At 38.1% G+C, this 23,679-nt stretch overlaps 1 protein-coding gene across 12 annotated transcripts in view; it reads left to right on the plus strand.

Moving 5' to 3' along the window:
• Positions 1 to 23,679, plus strand: part of ptprsa (protein tyrosine phosphatase receptor type Sa) — a 233,349-nt gene that overhangs the window by 59,037 nt on the left and 150,633 nt on the right. The window contains exon 1 of one of the 12 annotated variants that reach the window (XM_065244401.2): positions 4,682 to 5,118. The exons of the other annotated variants lie outside the window; for them this stretch is intronic. The gene's annotated coding sequence lies outside the window, so the exon portion shown is untranslated. Of the gene's footprint in view, positions 1 to 4,681; positions 5,119 to 23,679 lie in introns of those variants that run through there. 12 annotated transcript variants of the gene reach the window in all.

The following is a 23,679-nucleotide window of genomic DNA, read 5'->3' on the forward strand; positions in this document are numbered from 1 at the left end:
CAAAAAAAGAACCATGCCATCATGTACTGACAGAGTCTCTCCTCGTTATCCTACAGGGTTGCCTGTGACATTATATCTCGCTTTGAACCCGGCACAGGTTTCACCGACCAACGAGTGTTTTTGGACAGCATGGCATTCTGTGGCCGTTTTGGCACTTGAAACTGCATTTCCATTGGACCTGCGAATGAGGAGTGGCCTTGCCTTTGCATCTTTTGAAAATCAGAGTAATATTCCACTTCGTCCAGAAACGATGGTGTGGTTGTGTTTAATATTTATGATAGTGAACACTCCTTACCGGTTTCTACACAGTGAATATATAGACTCTTTGTATGTGTGTGTGTGTGTTTCTGCCTGTAATGGATTCATAATCTCTGCAGTGGGTCTTTCTAGATTCCTATCAGGCAGCAGATAGGACAGCCCAGTTGCACACTAATAGCTGTCAGTCTGCCTTCCTTCCTGGTTATGGATCACTTCACTTTTAGAAGACAAACACACACACACACACACACACACACACACACACACACACACACACACACACACACACACACACACACACACACATTGTGACGATTCATGTGTTCAGAAGTTATCCACACAGTTGGTCTAAAGATGAAAGCTGCAGAATTTTCTATCGGCGGTGAGAATGCATTTCTGTTGAAAAGAGGTTCCCCCAGGCTCTCTACGCGGCCCCCCCCACATTTGATGTGCTTTTCCTCAAAACTTGGCGAGCGGGAGCCCCTGATGTTTCTTCTCCACCGTCAAATGCACTGAAAGTTTTCATCGAAAGGCAACTTTTTGAAAGCGACTTCAAAGTTGAGCATTCGCCTGAAAGCTTTCATGAAATTACGCCTGTCTGTGTGCAGCCCGTTCGTCCCTGGAGGGATGGTATGAGCTATTCACAGAAGCTAATAAAAGTGATTCTGACACTAAATAGTTCTTTTTGAGATAAATATTATGCTGTCAACTTATTAGCTTCACACACAGTATGCTGAAATAGCCATTCACAAATTTAGTTTACATCATGCAAAGTAAATAATTATTTTTCTCTTTGAACTATGCTATTTTATAATTCCTTAGTATTAATACACCATGCTACGACCTTAAGCTAAATATGTACCTAATTACGTTGTGGACATAGCAGAATGCAAGTCAATTGTGACTTAACACACAAAATAATTTGTTATTTTTCCAGCATTAAACCATAGCACAAACAAAAACTCCAACCACACAGAGAAGAAAAGCAGTCCCTGTATATTGAACGCTCATTATGGTCTTATAGATTGCGGATGTCGAGCAGTAAGTGTTCTTTATCAATTCCCTTAGCGCTATCCAGCCTGGTGAAATTTACCATGCTAAGCCCAATACGACCTGGAGAATGTGGGATGCGATATGGCGATTTATAAGCCTGATTAAATTAGGCAAGTGTGAATAAGAAACATGAGGGAAATCACAGGGATGCTTTACATCGGGTTCCAGGTGATTGGGTCTTGGCCCTTTATGATGATACAGATGACTGTGGCCCTTAAAGAAAATAATGCATAAACAATACCCCTAGGCTTTTCTGTAATAAGTTATTGTGTGAGGTGTTGGGTGGCCCTTTGTTGTATTTTGCTGATTTGTAGGGCTTATCTTTATAAATAAATTTAAACACATACTATTCTATGTATGGTTAGCATATTGTTGTAGGTCTATTATAGTTATTTTATTAGCTACATAAATTATCTTCATAAATAAAAACGAGGTTCTGTCTTAAATAAATGCTTTATAATTTATTTATTATGTGATTATCAGCCTTAAACACAGAATAGACCTTTAGGCTGCGTTTTTTAAAACTCTCCATTTGAATACACTCTACATAACAATACATGAGGGTTTCTGAATGCAAATTCCAGTTTGACCCATTTAAGATTCCAGAGTCTTTTTTTATTGCCAGGGTTTCATTTAATGAAAATGTATACAGAATTTGTATATTAAAATATTACAAAAATGAGAAAAAAAGACAATGTGAAGGGTACATAAGGACTTTTGGTTTAATGACAATGGCTGTTTCTCAATTCCAAGAACGCAAAGAACGGACTTGCGTCATCGTGGAGATCGGTCTTGCCAGGCAACCTTGGAAGAAGGTCGCGAGAACACGGAACGCACTTGTTGGAATTGAGATGCGTGCGATCTTCCTGTTGGTCACCTGACCTCCCCCATTGTTTTGCCGCAATGACTTCTGGGGCATAAAGCGATTTCAGCGTGCAAGGCTGTGTCCGAAACCGCAAACTGTTCAGTAGGTACTGAATGAGATGAAGTACTTACTTACTGACTGTTAAAACAGTACTGTATAGTATGAATCCTAGTAGTATTATCCGCCATGTTGATACATCACGTGACATACGTCGCCATCACGTCATGTCATACCAGCGCGAAAACGTCTGCATCGCTGCTTTCCCCTATCTTCTTCGTTGCATAACTCCGCAAAAATCTATGCACACTTCAAAATCTAACCGGAAGTAGTAGGTCATCCGGGTACTTTTCGCATACTGTTTTTGGAATACTATGTATTCGGACATACTACTCGCTTCGCCTACTGCTTTTCGCCTACTATATAGTATGGTAGTAGGCGGTTTCGGACACAGCACAAGTCTGCACTCAATGCACCCTCGATATCAAGAACACATCAGGGTATTTTCATGCGTCCTCTGTACTTGCGTTCTTGGGAATCGGCATTGAACTTTGACGGTTAATGAGAACACAAGGATGCAAGATCGTTGAAGAACGCATATTGAGAAACAGCCACTTTCTTAATAGCTTTGGTATTTTTGGAAGATAAAAGAGCTTTGATGTATGGTATTTCCTTTTTTAAAAATAATAAATACGGGTTTTTTATGAGAGAATTTATTGCGATGAATATAAAACTTAGCTAGTAACAGTAAAAGATAAATTATATAATACTCATTTTCTACATTTATAAACATTTAGGCATTTAGCAGACGCTTTTATCCAAAGCGACTTACAAAGATTAGGAAACAATACAAGCGATGTGTCATAGGGAGGTAATAGAACATTTATTAACAGAAATAAATCCAAAATAATTGTGTCACATTCCCTAAAAATCACTGGGGGCACCACATAAAGAGCAGGGTGTGTCTATATTGAAGTTTTTTTTAAGTATACTTTGGCTGGGTAAAACCTGTAAAAATTTAATTAAATTAACTTCCCTCACCTTGTTAGTTATTAAATATTTAAGGGGCAGTATCCATATTTTTTCCATTCAGTACTGTCCAAAAAGTTTCCCCAATAGTACATCACATATGGATTTGTTACAAGTTGTTTTTAAATTAGATATGTTATGTGGGGGTGACAAAAAGCACTGTTTTCCTATTTAGATGATTACATCTATATAATTACAGATCAATAAAAAGGGTAGACCACCTAATTTGGAGAAATAGTAATGGATAAAGTTCCAAATTGAGTTTCAGTTAGATATAAACTGTCTGATCCAGTGATCCAATTTTAAATGTGTTGTTAAGGGAAGAAAAATCCAGGAAATTTAAACCACCATGCTCGCTTGTTTTCATTATTAGATTCTAGGGTCTGGCTGCAGGCGATGCAGCTGCAGTCGCACAGTTCGTTGCTATGACGTCACATAAAGGCTCCATCCTTTGGAGTTCGCATTTGTAGGCTGCATGCCTCATACAGACTGTCTTATTTCAGAATATTAACAGTTATAAAGTTTACTGTCATAAGCATATTACAAGAATTTACGACTAACTGAGTAAAACTTGCGAATGTAATGCTCAGGTAACTAAACAGATTGATGACGTATGCAGCGTATGCGACCTCCGGAGGATGCAGCCTTCCGTTTGCGCGTGCATGCTTTTGTTTCAGGTTTGATGAGTTGATGTGAGAACCAGACAGAGAAATCTTATGGACACACAATCGTAGTAAACCAATATATTTGCCGCTTTTGATGTTCTCTCTCAACTACAACAACCACGTGAAACAATAAAGCACGTGCTGTCTGCTGTGAGTTTAAAAAAATCACGACCACTCACCGGCATGCTGCAGCTGAAGGGGGCGTGGCTTTGTTTTACAAAGGGTCGCTATCACGTGTGTTCAGTGGTATTTTTAATCTAGATATTTTTAAACAGGCTTTTTATATAAACACAACAACTTTATACAGGTCTATATATTAATCTCTCCATTCAAAATATGATATTTACGTAATTAGTTAATAATTGATTATTAATAAAGTGGCTCTATGAATTGATTGCTTTCAGTTGTTAAGATGTTTATGTTGCTTTCTACTCCAAGTCAATTTGACTTTTCTCCAAATCTGTATCATTCTGTTTTCAGTTTTAACGTGACAATCCTAAATTCATTCACATATAAAAAAGATATTAAGAAGTGTGTAATACTTCATCATATATATGATTAAGTTTTACACCCTTCTTTCATACCTTACACAACTTTTTATCAATCAACTGTTATATTGTTAATAGTTTAATAGTTATTCCGCAAGTTTACATGTAAGCAGGTAAATGCGTTTATAAAGAAACTAATTTGGCACCAGTGCTAGTACAGTTTGGGGTCTATCATTCCCTCCATGTTCATAGACAGCCTACTACTTTTAGGGGTGGGATGATTTTCTGTGAGGGTTTCAAATGACACCGGACCTCGAAGCAGCGGCGCTCATCTGTGCGCGCCCCTGCGCTACACACACACACATGAGCGCGCAGAAGACGGATCCTACTTGTGGTAGTGGTGGGTAAACGCGGGGGGAAGGCAAAAGACACCCCCACCGAGTGCCCCTGCCCCCTCCACCATCGGACCTGAAAGAAAAGAGTCTAATTTAGCTCCGGTACGGGGTGGACCGACAAAACTTAAACATTTATACCCGTTAAAACCGTTACCTCAGAGTTTAACGTGTTCACGCGCGGCGCAAGCGTTGACATGGCACGGATAACTGTTCTCTCCCGCTGAAAACTTCGCGTTACCTGGAAATTATTTGGATTTGAAACCCCCTTTCTTTACATGGATGCAACATAGTTCACATTTACGAGGATTTATGATCGTAACGCAGCTGCATCGATCTGGGCTAACATTACAGTGACTTGGAAAAGTATCGTAAGTGGATACAGTCGCATTTTGAATACATTTTCATTTTAAGATTGTATGATTTGTCGTGTATTCATATGAATAAATTATAATTTTTGCTTTTTAACACAAACTTGTTGATGTATTACCGAAAAACTGAGGTAAATGGACTTTCTTGGCTCAGGATAATTACAACTGCATAGTATAGCTCGCTTTTGTATTTTTGTAGTTTTTGCAATAGTATTTGTAGTTTTAAAGTGTAATGTAACGGTTTTGGTGTGGAAGAGTACTGTGTTAAACGCCTCATAGATGGAAAAATACTAAAGTGTACTATACTTTTTACTCTAGTAAACGAGTAAATGCTATTGTATTGCAGTGTAGTATACTGCATTATTCTGTATTATTAACTATGGTAAATAGATAAACATAATATACCGTTAATATGTACTCCAGTAAGGTTTTATAGCTAGAGATTGCTTTAGGGTACTACAGTTTTTGTAATAAAACAATAAAGTGTGAGGTAGATAGTTAACAACTTTTACGAATCTTATGTAAACTGGTTGTTAACAAATTTTCAGATTGGTAACATATTTCTAGTGGTCGACCGATATGTGGTTTTTTTTTCGCTTATACTGATATAAAAAAGCTGTGTGGCCGATATGAGGCCGATATAGCACAAATGTAATTACAATAAATAAGTGACAAACAGAAAATTGTTTAAACTAAACACATGCATAACATTTATAAATGTATCCTTTTAAAGTACTTAAAACATTTACATAATTAATGGTTTACGTGATAAAACATAATTAAAGTGGATCTGACATGGTACTGTTTGAATAAGTGTATTGAACCAGTGTGTTGTTGTGTGTCACACAACATAATGTCATGTTAAAAAGTGAATAATGATTGGTCATTTTACTGTCTGTCAGACTTCGGCTTTACATTGAGTAACACAAACGTTTCATTACAATCAACAAATTTAGGCAAAAGAGACATTTACTGTCCTGAAAAGATTTATCCGATAATAAAAAATCCAAATACTGGCCGATATATCCACCTTTGTATCAGTCTATCACTTCATATTTCCATAAATTCTTTATGGAAAAAAGTTACCTTCAAAATATATATCAACAGATCATAAGGCAACAAACTTTCTCGGTTTTTGTTAACTAGTCATGTGAATTTTGAAAGATTTATTGTTTGCTGTTGAAAATCAAGAGTATAGAGTAAAATTAATGCTTTAGTTGGTCTGTCGTTTAAATAGAGTGGAAAGTTAAATATCATATAAAATGTAGTTTTTCCAAACCTGCATATTTCCCTTAGCTGCATGTTCTTAGATTATGGTATGCATGTAAATGTACTTCTCACATGCCAAAGTCTGCAAAATATAGTGTGCGTTAACAGCACAGTTGTGCATCTGATAAAGGTTGGTAAAATAAATGCTATGTGCAGGTATTGTCTTGATTCGGTTAGTCACAGATAATGTGGGGCCATTAATCACCGAAATGTGACTTAAGGGGCCCTGGCCCAGAATGAGTCTGGAATGGATTGCTTAGGTTGTGCTTTTGAACCAAACGGATAACTTTTATTCACAAGAAACTTAGCTTACGTAGAAGTACAGGTCCAATTTTGTGTCTGTTTTCGGTGTGAAAAGCTGTGTTTTGTTCACTTCAGGTAACTTGCAAAAAAGCATGTATTGAATCAAGCTTTAATTTATTTTTTTCTAATCACTTTCAGATTTGGAGAAATGTAAAGACAACTGTTTACCACAGAGTATATTTGATACACAAAACAAATTAATAAATTTTAAAAGAGATTTTTTTAGAGATAATGCCTCATGCAAAATTTGGTTTGTTGAGTTAACTTTGATTCCGCTTTGCACTTTGTCTCACCTCCAGATGAAAAGTTAATCGAATTTAGCTGAGGATATGATTTCTGGTCTGTCTTCCCTAAGGTTTTAAAATTAATTTCTCCCAACTTATTCCTTCTGGTATAGCTTTTTGTGTTTTCTTCACTTATCGCTGTAGCCTTTTCCCCTGATTTTAAATGGGGTTCAAAGGACAGTACCTAGGAGACTTGCTGGACCCGCCATGCCAAAATAAATAATTGGTTTAAACTTTACAGGCAAGACTAAAGCACTGTTTAATTTGTATACATTTCACATTTAGCTATTGTGTATATACAGTGTAATAAGTAGATATTCTGTGATTGCACCAAATATATAGTGTGGCTTATAGGAAATTGTCTTAATGAATAGGATTGGGTTTATATTTCATTTTATTCAATTCTGGCTCCTTAAAGCATTTAGGGACACCAGAGGCCTTATTTGGCTCAGATATCGTTCCCATAGGGGAGTGCGTTATAAAACTATTAGATGATGCCCAAGTATTTATTGACGTCATGCATAAAGATACTGCAGATAATACAAATAAACGAAAACATGGAGTGGCAGCAATCTAATACCCCTCCTCCCCAACATAGTTATTTGAACTCCTGTGCCAGTGTGATCGTATTTGTGGATAAAATTAGCCGAGATTGTGCAACAGTAACAGCGGTGCAATTATCGGCTACAGTTTTGAATAGCAAATCCAGCAGCGGGTCTAATGGCAGCTTTGCCGAAGCTCCTCGCATTATCAGCAGAAAGCGAGGGGAAGAAAGATGTTCGCCGGCGTCGAAACTCTGCCAGCTAATTGTGTATATTCCTCTTAATTTGTCCCGAGTGCTAAATCGGTGCTTCAGCTCACGTTGGCTGCAATTTGTCTGCTGATAATAATGGACAGAGTGCTGTCTTTGAAACAAGCTCTTGTGGCGTTAATGCAGCCCGCGATTGCGTCTTCATGCGCGGCTGAGCTGAAGGAGCCGTGTCTTTCCCTTTAGCCGCATGGATTCCGCTCCTTTCCGCCCTGACCCAAGGGGCGGACGGTCAGTCCAGCAGAATTATCCAGAGCTTCCCAAGAGCTGAGTGAAAATCGAAACATTATTCGTGACAGGCCTTGTTGAAGATGAGCAATTGCCTTTACTCGTAGTGAAGATCGAGAAATTATATTAACTCGCTGGCCTGCCCGTTCCTGTGCCGACCCGGGTCAGGTCCCGTTCAAAAGCAAGACTCCGACAGGTTAGGGGTGCAGAGAAGATAAGACGTGAAGCATCAGGGATTGATCTTTTGCGTGCAAACTTTAATTTCATCTCACGCTTGGCCAGTTGCCTGTGTGGGGTTGCAGGACTGATCGTCCAGTCTTTCTCACCCTCTGGGCTCTCAGGCCTGTGGAGAAGCTGATAAAGCCAAAAGCTACCACAAGCAGGGCCTAAGCTTATACCCCTCAACGCAAGACCGGGTTTCAAACCAATGATATGCTCTGCTTGTTTTGATGCAGCACTGATAATGTGTTCATTACGGAAGGAGGGCAGAACATCACGAGTTACACCCCTCATCCAACCTCCAACACCCCTTCCTCCATCCTTTTTGAGAAGGTCACGATGTACACGTTATAAATGAGGGCACACTTGTTTCGTTGCCCCCACCATGATGATTTTTCTGCATGGACTGCTTTCAGCTCTTTAAGTATGAAGACCAGCTGGTACCCCAGGTTGATGGGCGTCCCGCCCACCCTCAGGGTTTTTAGACAATGCGGATCTGTCATAAACACACCCCGCATTGGTTAAAATGTGAGTTATGACCCCTGTGAGGTTTTGGAGACGGTCCCCACCCTCGTCTTCATGGCTACAGGTCAAGATAGCCATCTGTTATTGGTCTACTTATTCTCCAATTTGAGTTTATGATCCCCAATGAACCTGATTGAAGGGTTGAATCTTTATTTTATAGACTTGGGTTTTGACTTGTAAAGAAGATTCACATTTGGTTGGCTCTCAAAAACCTGTTTAACAAATCACCTTCAAGTGTGAAAATGATTATACAATGGTTTAAAAAAGATGCAATACTGATACTGGTTTACTGGTGTGTGCTGTTATCAGGGCTTATCAGGTTTGATGCTTGGCGAGGCATGGATTGACAGTATTTGTTGGGGGAGGACAGGATGTTAGTTTGATAGGACTGGATAGGATTTTGTTGGGAATGAGTACAGGCCAGGGGGTTTACAGTGACCCTATAGAATGCTCAGGGCCCATTGGAGGGGCAGTTTTCAGCATGAGGGGCTTTTTCATGTGCTAAAAGCCTCTAATCCTCTGGGCTTTGTATGGGAGTAGAAAGCTTGGGGCAAGATGGGAAAGCCATGGCTTTTTCAGAGTCTGGCCTTTTGTTGTCATTTCGTCCAAATCGGGGGACATCTGTTAGGAACGGGGGTAGATTCCCAGCTGATGGGGCGAAGGGGCAGCAGGAGGAGGGGCAGAAGACAAGATACGTTGGAGGGGATGGTAACGTTTGAGGGCTGATGGATGTGTGTAATTGTTTGTAATGCACGCATGGCAACATGGGCCCCTGGGAGCCAGGTTTTATTTGTGTATGTATGTGTGTGTGTCGATATAGGGGCCGTGTAGTTATGAAACAGCCATTCAAGTATAGATGGAGTTAAACAGAAGAGTAAATACCTGCCTGTCAATGCAAACCATGCTGCCTTAATTGGGAATGACAAAATGGTTTGACAGCGTAGAAACAGGGAGCACTATAGCCTCTAACTAGCACAAATGTCAACATGTGATTAGGCTCTGTTGGAAACTCATTACATTCCTAAAATGAGGATCTCTTTTTCAATAAAAATCACTTCTCTTTTTGTTCTAGTGTGTGCGGAATTAGCATGAGTACTATTTTCCCTTTGTTTGCGTACATCACAGGCAGGTTATGACTACGAATATTAAATTCAAGCAGTGAAAGATTGTTGAATCTCACATTTCCAGGTCCAATTTCACACCAAAAAAATTATTTATATTGCTTAAAGACAATGAAGTGTAATTTTATGACCACTGCATTGTCATTTTTGTGACCATTAACCACATTTTCCCACAAGTTCTCATTTCATAGTCTTTTTAAATTAAAGTTATAAATTAAAGGTATAAAAAGGCAGTACAAGAACCATTATTATGAATTACAGATAAAATAATACAATATCTACATTACATTACAATGTTGACTAAAATATATAACAATACATTGATATGGATCGATGCATTGATAAAAAATTTAACAATACGATGCATCGATGCCACACATAAAATATCAATGCAGTACCTTTATTTTGACAATCTCCGCGTCTTCATTCGCTGATGTAACGTCCATCTACGCATACATTTTCATTTATTTTCATGTGCTAGTGTCAGCAAGTGATTGCAATGCAGCAACAAAGCTGTAGTAGCAGCAAAAACACAGTGAAAGAGGCAGAAAACTTGGGTTTGGAAATATTTTGTATTTGGAAAATGGATTGGACAAACAGATTGGCCGAAAACCTTTGCCAGCACCAGCTGAAACACTAAAGACTTTGACTGTTGCCATTATAAGCTTGATTTTGTGACATATTTTACCTTTTTTTCTTTATTTAAAAAAAGTTAATTTCTTTTCTTAGTTTGTTGTTGTAAATGTCCCAGTTGTTGCAGAGAATGTGCCATCAAAGAGTTTAATTTAATGTTCATGTTATATGTGAAGAATTTGGTTCCAAAACAAAATAACTAAATCTAGTTTTTTGATTGCGCATTCCAATTAATATCAATTAAACTGCAGTTGGTTTGTTTTGATCTTAGCCTTCATAACAAAAAAATACAGCTACAGTGTACAGTAGCACAATAATAAAAAATAAAAAATGATAACATAATAATAAACATGTTTTGACCAAAAAAATTAAAAATGTTGTTTCTCGTTTTGGAACCAAACTCTTCATATTTGTATTTCATTGACGAGTTATTAAAAATGTAACTGCTTAACTAGGCATGTGATGTTACAGTATCCATAAATTTATCATAATTGCATCAAAAAACGTTTGATTTATCAGCAAATATCACAACGCTGGCATAGATAATCGATACGGTATCGTATCACAATAAACTATTAAAAAAGTTTACAAAGTTAAATTTTTTGCAAAAGTTTGCAATTTATTTATCATTAAAATAATGAGATAAAAAAGGAAAAATGTGAAAAGGAATTTTTTTTAATCGTCATTATTATCACTTCGTTATCATTTCATAATGCAAACAATTGTAATTGTGCTTAAAATAGTCTTGGTTTCAGTGTGAAATATGTGTAAGATTAACCGAAATACCTATTTTATACCTAATTCTATGACTGTAGATAGAAGTCGTCCTTTTCAGCTAGATATAATTTTAAAGAGTTTGCCTATCGTGCAGAAACGTACGTCCCTACTGGCATTTCAATTACGAGATGCTGCAATTATAGGCGTACAGTGTTCTCCTGGCAAATGAGGATGCTTTCTACTCGACTGAGTCAGGGCCGCTGCGGATTCTGCGTCAACGGGCCGTAAAAAAACAAGTGCGAGGGAGTTCATTCTCAATCTCTTTGTGTAGATTCACAAGCGCTTCATTCAAGCGAGAGGAAAAGATGATGCGCTACGTGCTAGGCGGTACATCCCCGACCCTGCCCTCATGTAACATGACATTTCGACGTGTAAATATAAGGCTTGCCGAATACTCGCTGTCCACAGGCTGATTACATCATTAACTCAGATTTAATTGCAGTATTGAGCTAGCAGAATATGTGTATTGTCTCCGTGGGTGTTTGAGTATGATATATCACATCTGTCCACCTAGCTGCCACCAGCGTGCACAGATTTGACACAGTCCTGTTTTTTTAAACTTATTTTATATCTAGTTTTTATGCTGTCACTTTCGAATTGACAAAAGCTCCCTGCAATGGAAAATGTATAAGTAAATCGAAATAAATAAATCAACCGGTGATTTAGTGCAAGTAGAAGTAATCCAGCTTAAATATATAATACCCCCTCGGGGGAAAATGATAACCTGCCAATGAAGGTGATATTGCGAGTGGAGATTAGTTCACCTCAGGACAACGTGGTGATCGTTTTTGTATTTTGTGCAGGCTTTTGTATTCCTCCATTTTAATCGTAATAGCCAAGATCAGTAATGAGGTGTGAAGCCACTGCATTCAGCTTTTGTCACGTAAGTGGGGATTTGCGAGATCCCGACTCTGTTGAGATTACAGGGTCTAATATCATCCTCCCATCTTCTTGAATTAGCTCCATTACATTTCTGCCTATTCTGACCTTGTTTCGGCATTGACTGCGTGTTTTACGCAGCGTTTTATCTGTCCGTCGGGGATGGATAGAAGCAGAAGGAAAGAGTTGAATCACAGACAGCGGGAATGAATGAAGAAATGAATTGCACGCTATCTTCCGGCCGCCTATTCAGCGCTTGATTGGGTGGGCGATAATGTCAGCGAGCAGCGGGGTGCGGCCTGCACGGGCGGATTATAGCGCTGTGATAGTACCGTTGTGCGCTGTAAGAATGTGAAACTGAATAAAAAAATCATATGGTTTCTAGAACAGGCACATCTATGGGATGGACAGTCTGTGTGGGATAGATTACGTCCATCTGCTTGTAAAGTCATGCGAATAGTGCTTATGAAGAAAATAGCTAAAAGCAAAGAGAGAGGCTAGAAATAACATTTAAATAAAGCAATGATTATTAAAGGAATAGTTCACCCCAAAAATGTTTGCTTACCAACTTCAAATGCGTTCTGGATTCTGTTCGTTTTTAATGTTAGACCCCCAGGCGGCACGTGTGTATTTTGTGCTAAAACAGTCTGTGATGATCGACTCAATCTACTAATAAACTACTACACTGTCTCTATTGTAAATCACAATGTGCTTTTGCTTCCTGAATAGTCAACGAAGACGAGGAAAGTAATTAGTAATACAGGGCAGCTCTGTTTGAGTTTCGAGAAACTGTTGAGGTTTTGGAAAGTGATGGATGGGAGGCCTTCCTTTTGTTTATCTGTTCGGATATCTGATTCACTAAGCATGAGAGAGATGTGAGAAATCATACTAAATATATTCAGCCTGTGATCTCAAGGTCAAGCAAACATGTTTTTCTTGGGATATTTATGGGTGCGTGATAGATGTTTTGAAAAATGGATTTACATTATAATTATGCACAGGTGTATAGGTGGATAGATCGTATGTCATTAATTTTGCAAATTAGTTACAATAAATTATGTTCTTGTTCTTTATTTTTTCCTTAATGGTTGGTTGTGCATTATAGGCCGGAGCTAGATTTATTGTAGTTAGGGATACCCTGATCCGATACTTGGAAATGTTATTGGGGTCAATCCGGACCTTTTTCTGGATTAGCTATCGAATAATAAAACAGCATATATAAAGATAATTAAGTTCTCATAAACGCTGCTTAAACATACAGTAGTATAGGGATTGATATTGACATTTGTAGTATTGAAATTAGACTGTAATGGAAAAAAGTCGTATCGTTGCATCCCTTCTGACAACCTCTAAGAACACCTTACTAATCACACCGCAACACCTTGGCACTATACTATACATCATAGCTCACCCATTTACTTAAATAAAGGAAAGTTTACTTTGGATCTATGCTTCAAATGAACACATTACACATTTTATAGTCATTTGAAGTCTTACAGCACAGTAATTTGTCTTTTGCTCTGATATATGTGCATCATGTACCCACACTCGCCTCTTCATTCCAAACACTCCGGAACTCCCTGCCAGCGTGCACTCTGTCGCCCTTGCCACACACATACGCATGCATATCACACACACGCATGCGCAACACACACACACATACATGCATGCACAACAAGCACACTAACAAATGCACAATTCACACATACATACATGCACAACACACACACAAAGTCATGCATAACATTCACACGCATGCAGAAAAAACACACATGCATGCACAGCATAATGCATGCACGACACAAACACACATGCATGCACAAAAATGCATGCATAATATATGCATGCGCTTGCACAACATAATGCATGCACAACAAAACACAACACACGCATGCACAACACCGACACACATACAGCCGTGGAAAAAATTAAGAGACCACTTCAAGATTTGTTATTTTGTATAAATGTACTATTTATAGGTATGTGTTTATTTTAAAATTATAATTTTTGTTTCATTCTGTCAACTACCGACAACATTTCTGTCCAATTCCTAATAAAAATAATGAGTACACTGCAAAAAATGATTTTCAAGAAAACTTTTTCTTAGTATTTTTGTCTTGTTTTCAGTAAAAATATCTAAAAATTCTTAAATTAAGATGTTTTTTTCTTGATGAGCAAAACAACTCAAGAAAATAAGTCTAGTTTTTAGACCAAAAATATCAAATTTAAGTGATTTTGTGCATAAAACAAGCAAAAAAAATCTGCCAATGGGGTAAGCAAATTTTTCTTGAATTTAGTGTTTAAGAAAAATGTTCAAGATTTTTTTTCTTGTTTTATGCACAAAATCGCTTAAATTTGAAATTTTTGGTCTAAAAACTAGACGTATTTTCTTGGGTCGTTTTGCTCATCAAGAAAAGCATCTTAATTTAAGAATTTTTAGATATTTTTATTTATTTATTTTTCATTTTTTGCAGTGTAATAAGTATTTATTTGCAGAATAATATTATGATCCTGAATACTGCAAATAAAACAATTTCAGATTAAAGGAATAGTCAAAGGAAAATATTTTGAGGAATGTTTGTAACCAAACCGATCATGATCACCATTCACTTCCATAGTAGGAAAAAGAATACTATAAAAGTGGATGGGGCTCATGAATGGTTTGTTTACAATGGTTTTCGTCTTCAAAGACATTTTTAAAGGTTTGCAAAGACGTTTAGTGAGAAAATTATGACAGAATTTTCATTTTTGTGTGAACTATCCCTTTAATTTGGCCAATTTCCATATGCCAATGTTTTACATGTATTTTAGAAACAATTCAAAAGTGAATATTTGATGGAACAATTCTGATTTTTGAAGATTATATGAAGACAAAACTGGTGTGGTCTTTTAATTTTTTTCTGCGGCTGCCGCTGTACACATACACAATGCACGTAAAGTCCTTTCTCTTAAAATAGCACTTGAAACTCCGTTGTCTATAGCTTCGTTCAGGCTGTGACTTTGTTTAGGTTAAGGGGAAAAACCACAGGCCACCGTGCGCCCTGGGCTTAATTTAGACGCCCTTTAATTAGGAAGTGTCAGAATATTGGAGGTGGTAGAGCATCGGTGACACGCTGATAATTGAGCGGGCACCCGTGTGACTACGTGTGGGGTGGATTCGTCCCCTCCCTTGCCGTCTTATTTCGCACCGAGCCGGTCGTAAGAGCTGGACATCGCCGGAGGATACAAGCAGATAAATGGAAGGTACACACCCATTGTTCACCGGTCACACTGTAATGAACCAGACGCCCATGGTAGAGTGAAATCTATTCCTTTGTCATTACACATAAATCACTGAGTGCCACACACTCCTTTGCTCTGTTCAAAACCTAGTGAGCCGACTCTATAGGCAGACTTTGTAGTGTTTTAAGGCATCGTAGTGTAGAGCAGGTGGGAAGATTTCAAAATGCAATGCATATATTTTAATTATTAATACACTTATAATGGATTCAATCCTGAAAACAAGTTGTGTGCTAACTGTAGTTAATATAGTCAATTGCTAGCTTAGTGCAATGCTCTACCAAAACACAGATTAATTTAAGTCTATGATTGCGTCCGAAACCGCCTACTTCCATACTATATAATAGGCGAGGCAAGTAGTAGGTCCGAATTCATAATATTCAAACTTTCAGTACCTACGGAGGCAATTATTAGGATGCACCCTACGTAGGCAGCTCATCAGGATTTGGACAAAGCCCTTGCAAAAAATGACCACAGTGAGCTTTAAAAATCACATCGCGTAGCATTGTGATTAAACCTGCAGCGAATCTATGGACTAAGAGATTATTAATACACGGTTTCTACGTAACCCTCCGGCCCAGTTATGACGCCACATGCTGCAATACAGGCTCTCCTTGAATTCAATCTTATCACCAAAGCAATAAAACTGCCCTGGTCTCTCCATCGCCCCGGCCGAATGCAGAAGCGTAGACACAAAGCGAAGTGCCTCTCTGATCTTGCGCTGGGCGTTCTGTCAAGTGCTGCCAAAACTCCTACTTAAGAGTGCATGCATGCGTGGGGGCGATGCATGTTTGGCACGCGCCTTGAAATCGATACACGGCATTTCTGAAGCTTGCGAATGCTCCTTAGACAAGATAGCGAGGTGATTTTATCCAAATAATCATTTGCTGTCTAGATTTTCTTGTCAGGTGACATTGATGATGATACTGCATGTTAGTTATTCAAGCTTTATTTTGTATGTGAGCTGTACATTTTGATCGACACACACAGTATGACTTTGTTAAAATGGTCTCGAGTTGTTGGAATAAACATGGCAGACTCTTGCAGTTAAAAACACACCACTGAAGAACACATTAGCAATAACCTCAAAAAGGATGTTTGGTGTTCCTGCATTTATTGCACCAAAATTTCATTTCGCTTCAACCGGGCTCACCCTAAAACATTTAATTTGCTTAAGATTCATTTAGGTAAAAACCAAGACAACAAATTTACAAGACCAGCGGGTCTCGTAAAACACAAAGACTTTGATAACAGCCTTGAAGTGTTTAGAAGTCAAGGGTGGCATGCTTGTAATTTGCACAAGCTAATATTGTTAGCGCCTGAGTGTCTGGTGAATAACATCTCTGTTAGCTATGAGGACAACTCCTTAATGATTTGTGGCGCTCTTTCAGATTCCAAAAGAGAACCATGCAAAGTATTTTTCATGTCGTTAAGTGGCTTTTATGTGGCTCTTCCCTGTTTTTTCTCATGCGAGAGTCGAGCTCCCATTTGAGACCGGCGTTTGATGTCGGTTTCCATGTTGTGAAAAGCATCCTCGCTCCATGCGGGACATCTGAATCCCTCATTGGAAAGTTCTTACAACGCTGGGGAGCAGCATGGTGACTTCCTAACCATCTCAGTTGGCGAAGTAAGAATCGCAGCTGGAATAAGTCAAACTAGCCAGGAAATGAAAAAAATGCTTAACAGATAATTCATCTTGTAGGCACAGTTTGATCGCCTACAGGCTCTTTTTACATTTTGCTGGGATTAACGTCACTTTATACTGCAATATTATTAACTGCTACAAAAAATGTCACTTGTCTTTATTGTGAAACTGAATGATTCTTATAACGTAGAGCAAACCAATAATAATTGGATGTCTAGTGGTTCTCTTCTCAAGAAGATTTATTGATTTTTTTCTCCAATCTCCTCAGCTTGTTTTTCTTTATTTTGCCTTCGGATTCCAACTCGGTGCGGTCTTCTCTTGCACAACCCGTTGTGAGGTTTCCGCTTGCTCCTTGGACGCCGTTCAAGCTGGAAAAAAGTAACACGAGTGAATTCGATTACAAGGACAGAAATGATTCTCGTTTAAAACAAAGGCATGAAGAAAGCTATGGCACTGTGCTGGAAGGAATTTCTGTTGAGGGAAGGATATAAGCATAAACACATGCACGTATACATGGGAATGCACGTGCTGATCATATCATATTTGAGAGTCTTGTTTAACCATGTCTCTTCTTTTTAACACACTTCACGCACTGCTTTTGTGTTTATAACTTACATTTGAATGCAACTAAATTAGTATTATCATTTACACCTTTAGTCATTCAGCATTGATTGGTGTAGTGCTACTTGAATATATTAATAAATAAATAAACTTGAATATTTATCCATAACACTTCAGTTTAACATTTCTTTGTAAGTGTTTTGTTACATAGCGAATGTTAAATTATCAACTTAAAGGGACACTCCACTTTTTTGATAATATGCTCATTTTCCAGCTCCCCTAGAGTTAAACACTTGATTTTTACCTTTTTGGAATTCATTCAGCTGATCTGGCGCTACCACTTTTAGCATAGCTTAGCACAGGGGTTCCCAAACTTTTTTTCCTGCGCACCCCCTTCTATGTCCCAACCGGGTTGGCGCACCCCCAATCCCCATTTTAAAAAAAATCCAAAAAAGCTTTATTTTCTCACCATAAATACTCATGTTTAATCATGCGCAAATAACCAAGGGCCGGTTGCACTAGCCGGACGTTAAGAAGTTAGGTGTAATAGTCCTACGTCGGGCTTAGCTACGTCCAACATTGTGAAAAATATTTACGCCTATTGCACCATCTGAAACTACGCTCAGCGTAGATGATGCGCGCCCCCGTGTATGCGTTTAACCACTGTGATATTTAGACGCCATTCGAGTTTACTATGGTAAAAAACATACACTTACTGCCGTCAGCTAATAGATGACATATGAGAGGTTTCCTCATGTTTACCAGTGCGTCACGTGCAGACCCATCAAACACATTAACGAAAGCCTTTACTGTTCGCACAAAAGGTGTATAATAGTTTGCAGATTCATTATAACAGCTCAAGTTTCAAACAAAATTAAATGAAAGCTTTTAATAAGTTCTCTACAGTAAGTATTTATGTATTTTATTATATAATTCATTGGCGGTCTCTTTACCATGCATGAAAACACATTGCTCGCGTATCCTGTGCCCATGTCTCGTCACATTTCATTATTTCTATTTTTGCCATAAAAAAGTCTCTCTCTCTTGGTCCCTCTCCTCCTTCGTGACTAACAACTTTATCATAAGACGTCCCACATGACAGTTTCCCTGATTTCAGTCAGTTAAGCATATTTATAATATATATGGAATGAATGAAACGAGTTGGCACGCATATAGCGGCTGCAGTGCATAACAGAAGAGCAGTGCGTAGAAAAAGACAGCAGCTGTCTTCTACGTTTCTATCAAAAACTAATAAATTATAGTTTTTTATTTAAAATAAAAGCGATTACAAAGGAAATGTTTACTGTTCATTTTTTTATTTATTTATTGTATGGAAAAATCCCACTTAAAGAAACAGACCGCCATTACATTTTTCCTCTCGCGCACCCCCTGGTGGCAGCTCGCGTACCCCTGGGGGTGCGCGTACCACACTTAGGGAATCCCTGGCTTAGCACAATCCATTGAATCTGATTAGACCAGGGATTCCCAAAGTGTGGTACGCGCACCCCCAGGGGTACGCGAGCTGCCACCAGGGGGTGCGCGAGAGGAAAAATGTAATGGCGGTCTGTTTCTTTAAGTGGGATTTTTCCATACAATAGATAAATAAAAAAATGAACAGTAAACATTTCCTTTGTAATCGCTTTTATTTTAAATAAAAAACTATAATTTATTAGTTTTTGATAGAAACGTAGAAGACAGCTGCTGTCTTTTTCTACGCACTGCTCTTCTGTTATGCACTGCAGCCGCTATATGCGTGCCAACTCGTTTCATTCATTCCATATATATTATAAATATGCTTAACTGACTGAAATCAGGGAAACTGTCATGTGGGACGTCTTATGATAAAGTTGTTAGTCACGAAGGAGGAGAGGGACCAAGAGAGAGAGACTTTTTTATGGCAAAAATAGAAATAATGAAATGTGACGAGACATGGGCACAGGATACGCGAGCAATGTGTTTTCATGCATGGTAAAGAGACCGCCAATTAATTATATAATAAAATACATAAATACTTACTGTAGAGAACTTATTAAAAGCTTTCATTTAATTTTGTTTGAAACTTGAGCTGTTATAATGAATCTGCAAACTATTATACACCTTTTGTGCGAACAGTAAAGGCTTTCGTTAATGTGTTTGATGGGTCTGCACGTGACGCACTGGTAAACATGAGGAAACCTCTCATATGTCATCTATTAGCTGACGGCAGTAAGTGTACGTTTTTTACCATAGTAAACTCGAATGGCGTCTAAATATCACAGTGGTTAAACGCATACACGGGGGCGCGCATCATCTACGCTGAGCGTAGTTTCAGATGGTGCAATAGGCGTAATATTTTTCACAATGTTGGACTTAGCTAAGCCCGACGTAGGACTATTACACCCAACTTCTTAACGTCCGGCTAGTGCAACCGGTCCTTGGTTATTTGCGCATGATTAAACATGAGTATTTATGGTGAGAAAACAAAGCTTTTTTGGATTTTTTTTTAAATGGGGATTGGGGGTGCGCCAACCAGGTTGGGACATAGAAGGGGGTGCGCAGGAAAAAAAGTTTGGGAACCCCTGGATTAGACCATTAGCATCGCGCTAATCGTGTACTAAGACTGACAGAAAATTAAATGCTTAGAAAATCCCAACTTTTACTTTTCTGTCGGTCTTAGTACACAATTTAACTACAGAAGAGTCAAGTTTTAAATAGGAAAAATATCCAAACTCTTTGGTTATTTTTTAGCGCAATGCTAACGGTCTTATCAGATTCAATGGATTATGCTAAGCTATGCTAAAAGTGGTAACGCCAGACCCGGAGATCAGCTGAATGGATTCCAAAACAGTAAGAATCAAATGTTTAACTCTAGGGGAGCTGGAAAATGAGCATATTTTCAAACAAAGTGGAGTGTCCCTTAACATGTACATTTATGCATTTGAGAGATGCCTTTATTCAAAGATAAAGTGCATTACAAGGTATTCATTTATTATCAGCATGTGTGTTCCTTGGGTTCGAACCCATGACCTTTCTGCATCAAAATTGCTTGGTCGACTCTCTATATAATATCAGACGACATTTCCACCCTAAATTCATTTTGCGATAGCAAGTCATCTAAATATTAATCTCTTTCCGGTAAATGTGATTGGAATCGCTTTGCATATACAGTCAGGCAGAGATTAGTGCATATTACGCTTTATAAACTCAAGTTTAGATTATTATTATACTCGAGACTTTAGTAAAGCTTTGATTTAACTGTTATAGGTCATATGAATCATTGTCCGAGCTGTGGCACTTGTGTGGAGGTTTGATTGTGTCTTGATTTGTTTGTCGTTCTCTTTTCTCCTCTAACCCAATGATTTTCTGTCCTTTCAATAGTGGCAGAGGCCCAGAAAAACTATTTTATTTCTTTTCAACAGTCGAGATACAAAGTGTTTCATGGAAATAGCCAAAGTGTCTCATGCATATTTCATCTAGACGTGTGTTTGAGACGGAGTATAGGTGTGTGTATGTGCGTAAAGGAGTTTTTTTCTGGCTCCAGTATGGATTTCTGTCAAGGTCTCTTGCTCGGATACAGTGTCGCCAAAAGATTCATTGTAGCTCAGCTAGTGCGAGGGGCTTCGACGCTCACATACAAATGCATCCAGTTACCCGCAGAACTACTTTTAATCACACCCAAGAACGCTCTGTCTGATAAATTGCATCGCGTGCAGTCAGAAACTGATACGCTCTGTAATATATGACTGTATCTAGAATGATGAATCACAGTCGAGCGTAGTACTGTAACATCCACTGTAAGATTTAAATGCCACTTCCATTCCCGTAAAGTCAACATGAAATCAAGATTTGTCCTGTTTTCTTTGTGCATTATATTGCATGTTACTGCCTGTTCACACCAAGAATCATAACTATATAGATAACCGTAATGATAACTACACTGCAAAAAATGGCTTTCTTAGTATTTTTGTCTTGTTAAGATGCTTTTTTTTGATGAGCACAATGACCCAAGAAAATAAGTCTAGTTTTTAGACCAAAAATATCAAATTTAAGTGATTTTGTGCAAAAAACAAGCAAAAAAATCCTGAACATTTTTCTTAAACACTAAATTTAAGAACATTTCTAGAAAAATTTGCTTAGCCCATTGGCAGATTTTTTTCTTGATTTTTGCACAAAATCACTTAAATTTGATATTTTTGGTCTAAAAACTAGACTTATTTTCTTGAGTCATTTTGCTCATTAAGAAAAAGCATCTTAATTTAAGAATTTTTAGATATTTTTACTGAAAACAAGACAAAAATACCAAGAACATTTTTTCTTGAAAATCATTTTTTGCAGTGCACACAGTATAAAAATACTGTTAAATTAATCGTATCGAAGCGAATCATAATTACATTGAAGAAGTGTTTGATGTATTGGCGGAAAAAAAAAATGCATCGCTGGCGGAGAAAATCGATTTTGTATCGAATCGTAATGAACTGTCCGATTTACAACCCTAATAGTTATCATCTTTGGTGTGAACAGGGCTTTACTCTGCTTGACCAATCAATAACTTTCATTACAAATGGATTTCTATGACATACACTTCTTTCATTAATCACAAAATTGTATGCAGTAAAAAAAGTCTGGTTAGTCACGTTAAAGAACATCACCCAGACTTCTCAAAACAGCAGTTGTTTCTTAGTCCTGCACGTATTTGTTGTAAAACACCACCTTTTTCAGGTTCTGCTCCAACAGGACAATTCCCAGCTTATGTTTGTTGAGTTTCAGCCCAGGATCCATTGTTTACACGTTGTTCAATTGTACCGTAGAGTCATTAATCAGTTTGGGGCCCGGCTGCCTTACAGAGTTATTTTGGTCTCCCAGCAGGCTCTAGAGTTCTTTCAGGGCAACCCTGCTTTTTATTCTAGACGCCCGTTCAGCATTACTGCCAACTTTACCGCCAGCCCCGTCTATAAATACATTCACCTCTTCTTTCACGCTTTTGAAGTCCAAAACCATGCCCTGTGTGTGCCGCCCAAACTTCAAATGGACTTCAGCGGCAGACAGGAAGTCACGCAACCCCCTCTCGTCCGGGAATGTGAGGCGCGTGGGATCGGTGTATGTGAATAGGTTCGAAGCTAAACGAAATGGCATGATGACAGTTAAAAGACTGATTGCCATGTTGCCGACGAGAGTCGGGTTTGTAGCGCACTTATTCGTAGTTGTCCTCGCTCGTTTGAACTTTGACCGGACACTTTGACTGAATACAGAGTGCCGGTTCAAACATGTAGGCATCCATCCATAAACTGTATGAGAAACAGATTTTATTCCCTACTAATGGGTCGAAACTCAATCATCTACTGTAGATATTCAGAGATATCCAGCTTAGTAGATATTGATATTTTCCACTGACAAAGGCTGTTGTGAATTCCCATGATGCCTTGGGTTTCTGTACACTCAGGTTTGAGTGTAAACATTGATATTTTTATATAAGAATGTTTATTTTGAATATATAACATAAAGACATTTCATAGCCTAATTCTATAACACGTTTTTTGTTAAGTTAGATATTTTATTTCAAGTTAATAGAAATACACCAAAAGGAAAATAGTTGACTGAAGCCAAAACCGATATAATGAAACACTCAGCGGAAGGCCGAATACTGAACATGGTTTTTTAATTTCATTTTCCTAATTATTTTGCAAATTTTTTCAACTTTGCATAACTTAGATTTTAATAACGTGCTTTTTACTATATTTATTTCAGATTATTTAACAAGACACTATGTGGCCTTTTTACACATGGTCACTTTTTCTGATTGGATAGCTATCTGACTTTCCATTACATTTGGCCACATAAACGCGTATTGGCTAAACAGATGTTAATTTGATCTTCTATTCCTCACACAAAGTGCAAATCCACTATTCATTACTCCGCCTTAATTAACTTGCAACAAAATAGTTGCAACGCTTTTTGCAAAAGTCTTTTCATTTTTTCGGCCGAACACTAAAAATGTTTTTCGGACGAATAATATTGTGCATTTGCCGAAAATACTGTGCATCCCTAAAAGCT

The sequence above is a fragment of the Paramisgurnus dabryanus genome, chromosome 24 (assembly GCF_030506205.2).
Source record: "Paramisgurnus dabryanus chromosome 24, PD_genome_1.1, whole genome shotgun sequence".
Taxonomy (NCBI): domain Eukaryota; kingdom Metazoa; phylum Chordata; class Actinopteri; order Cypriniformes; family Cobitidae; genus Paramisgurnus; species Paramisgurnus dabryanus.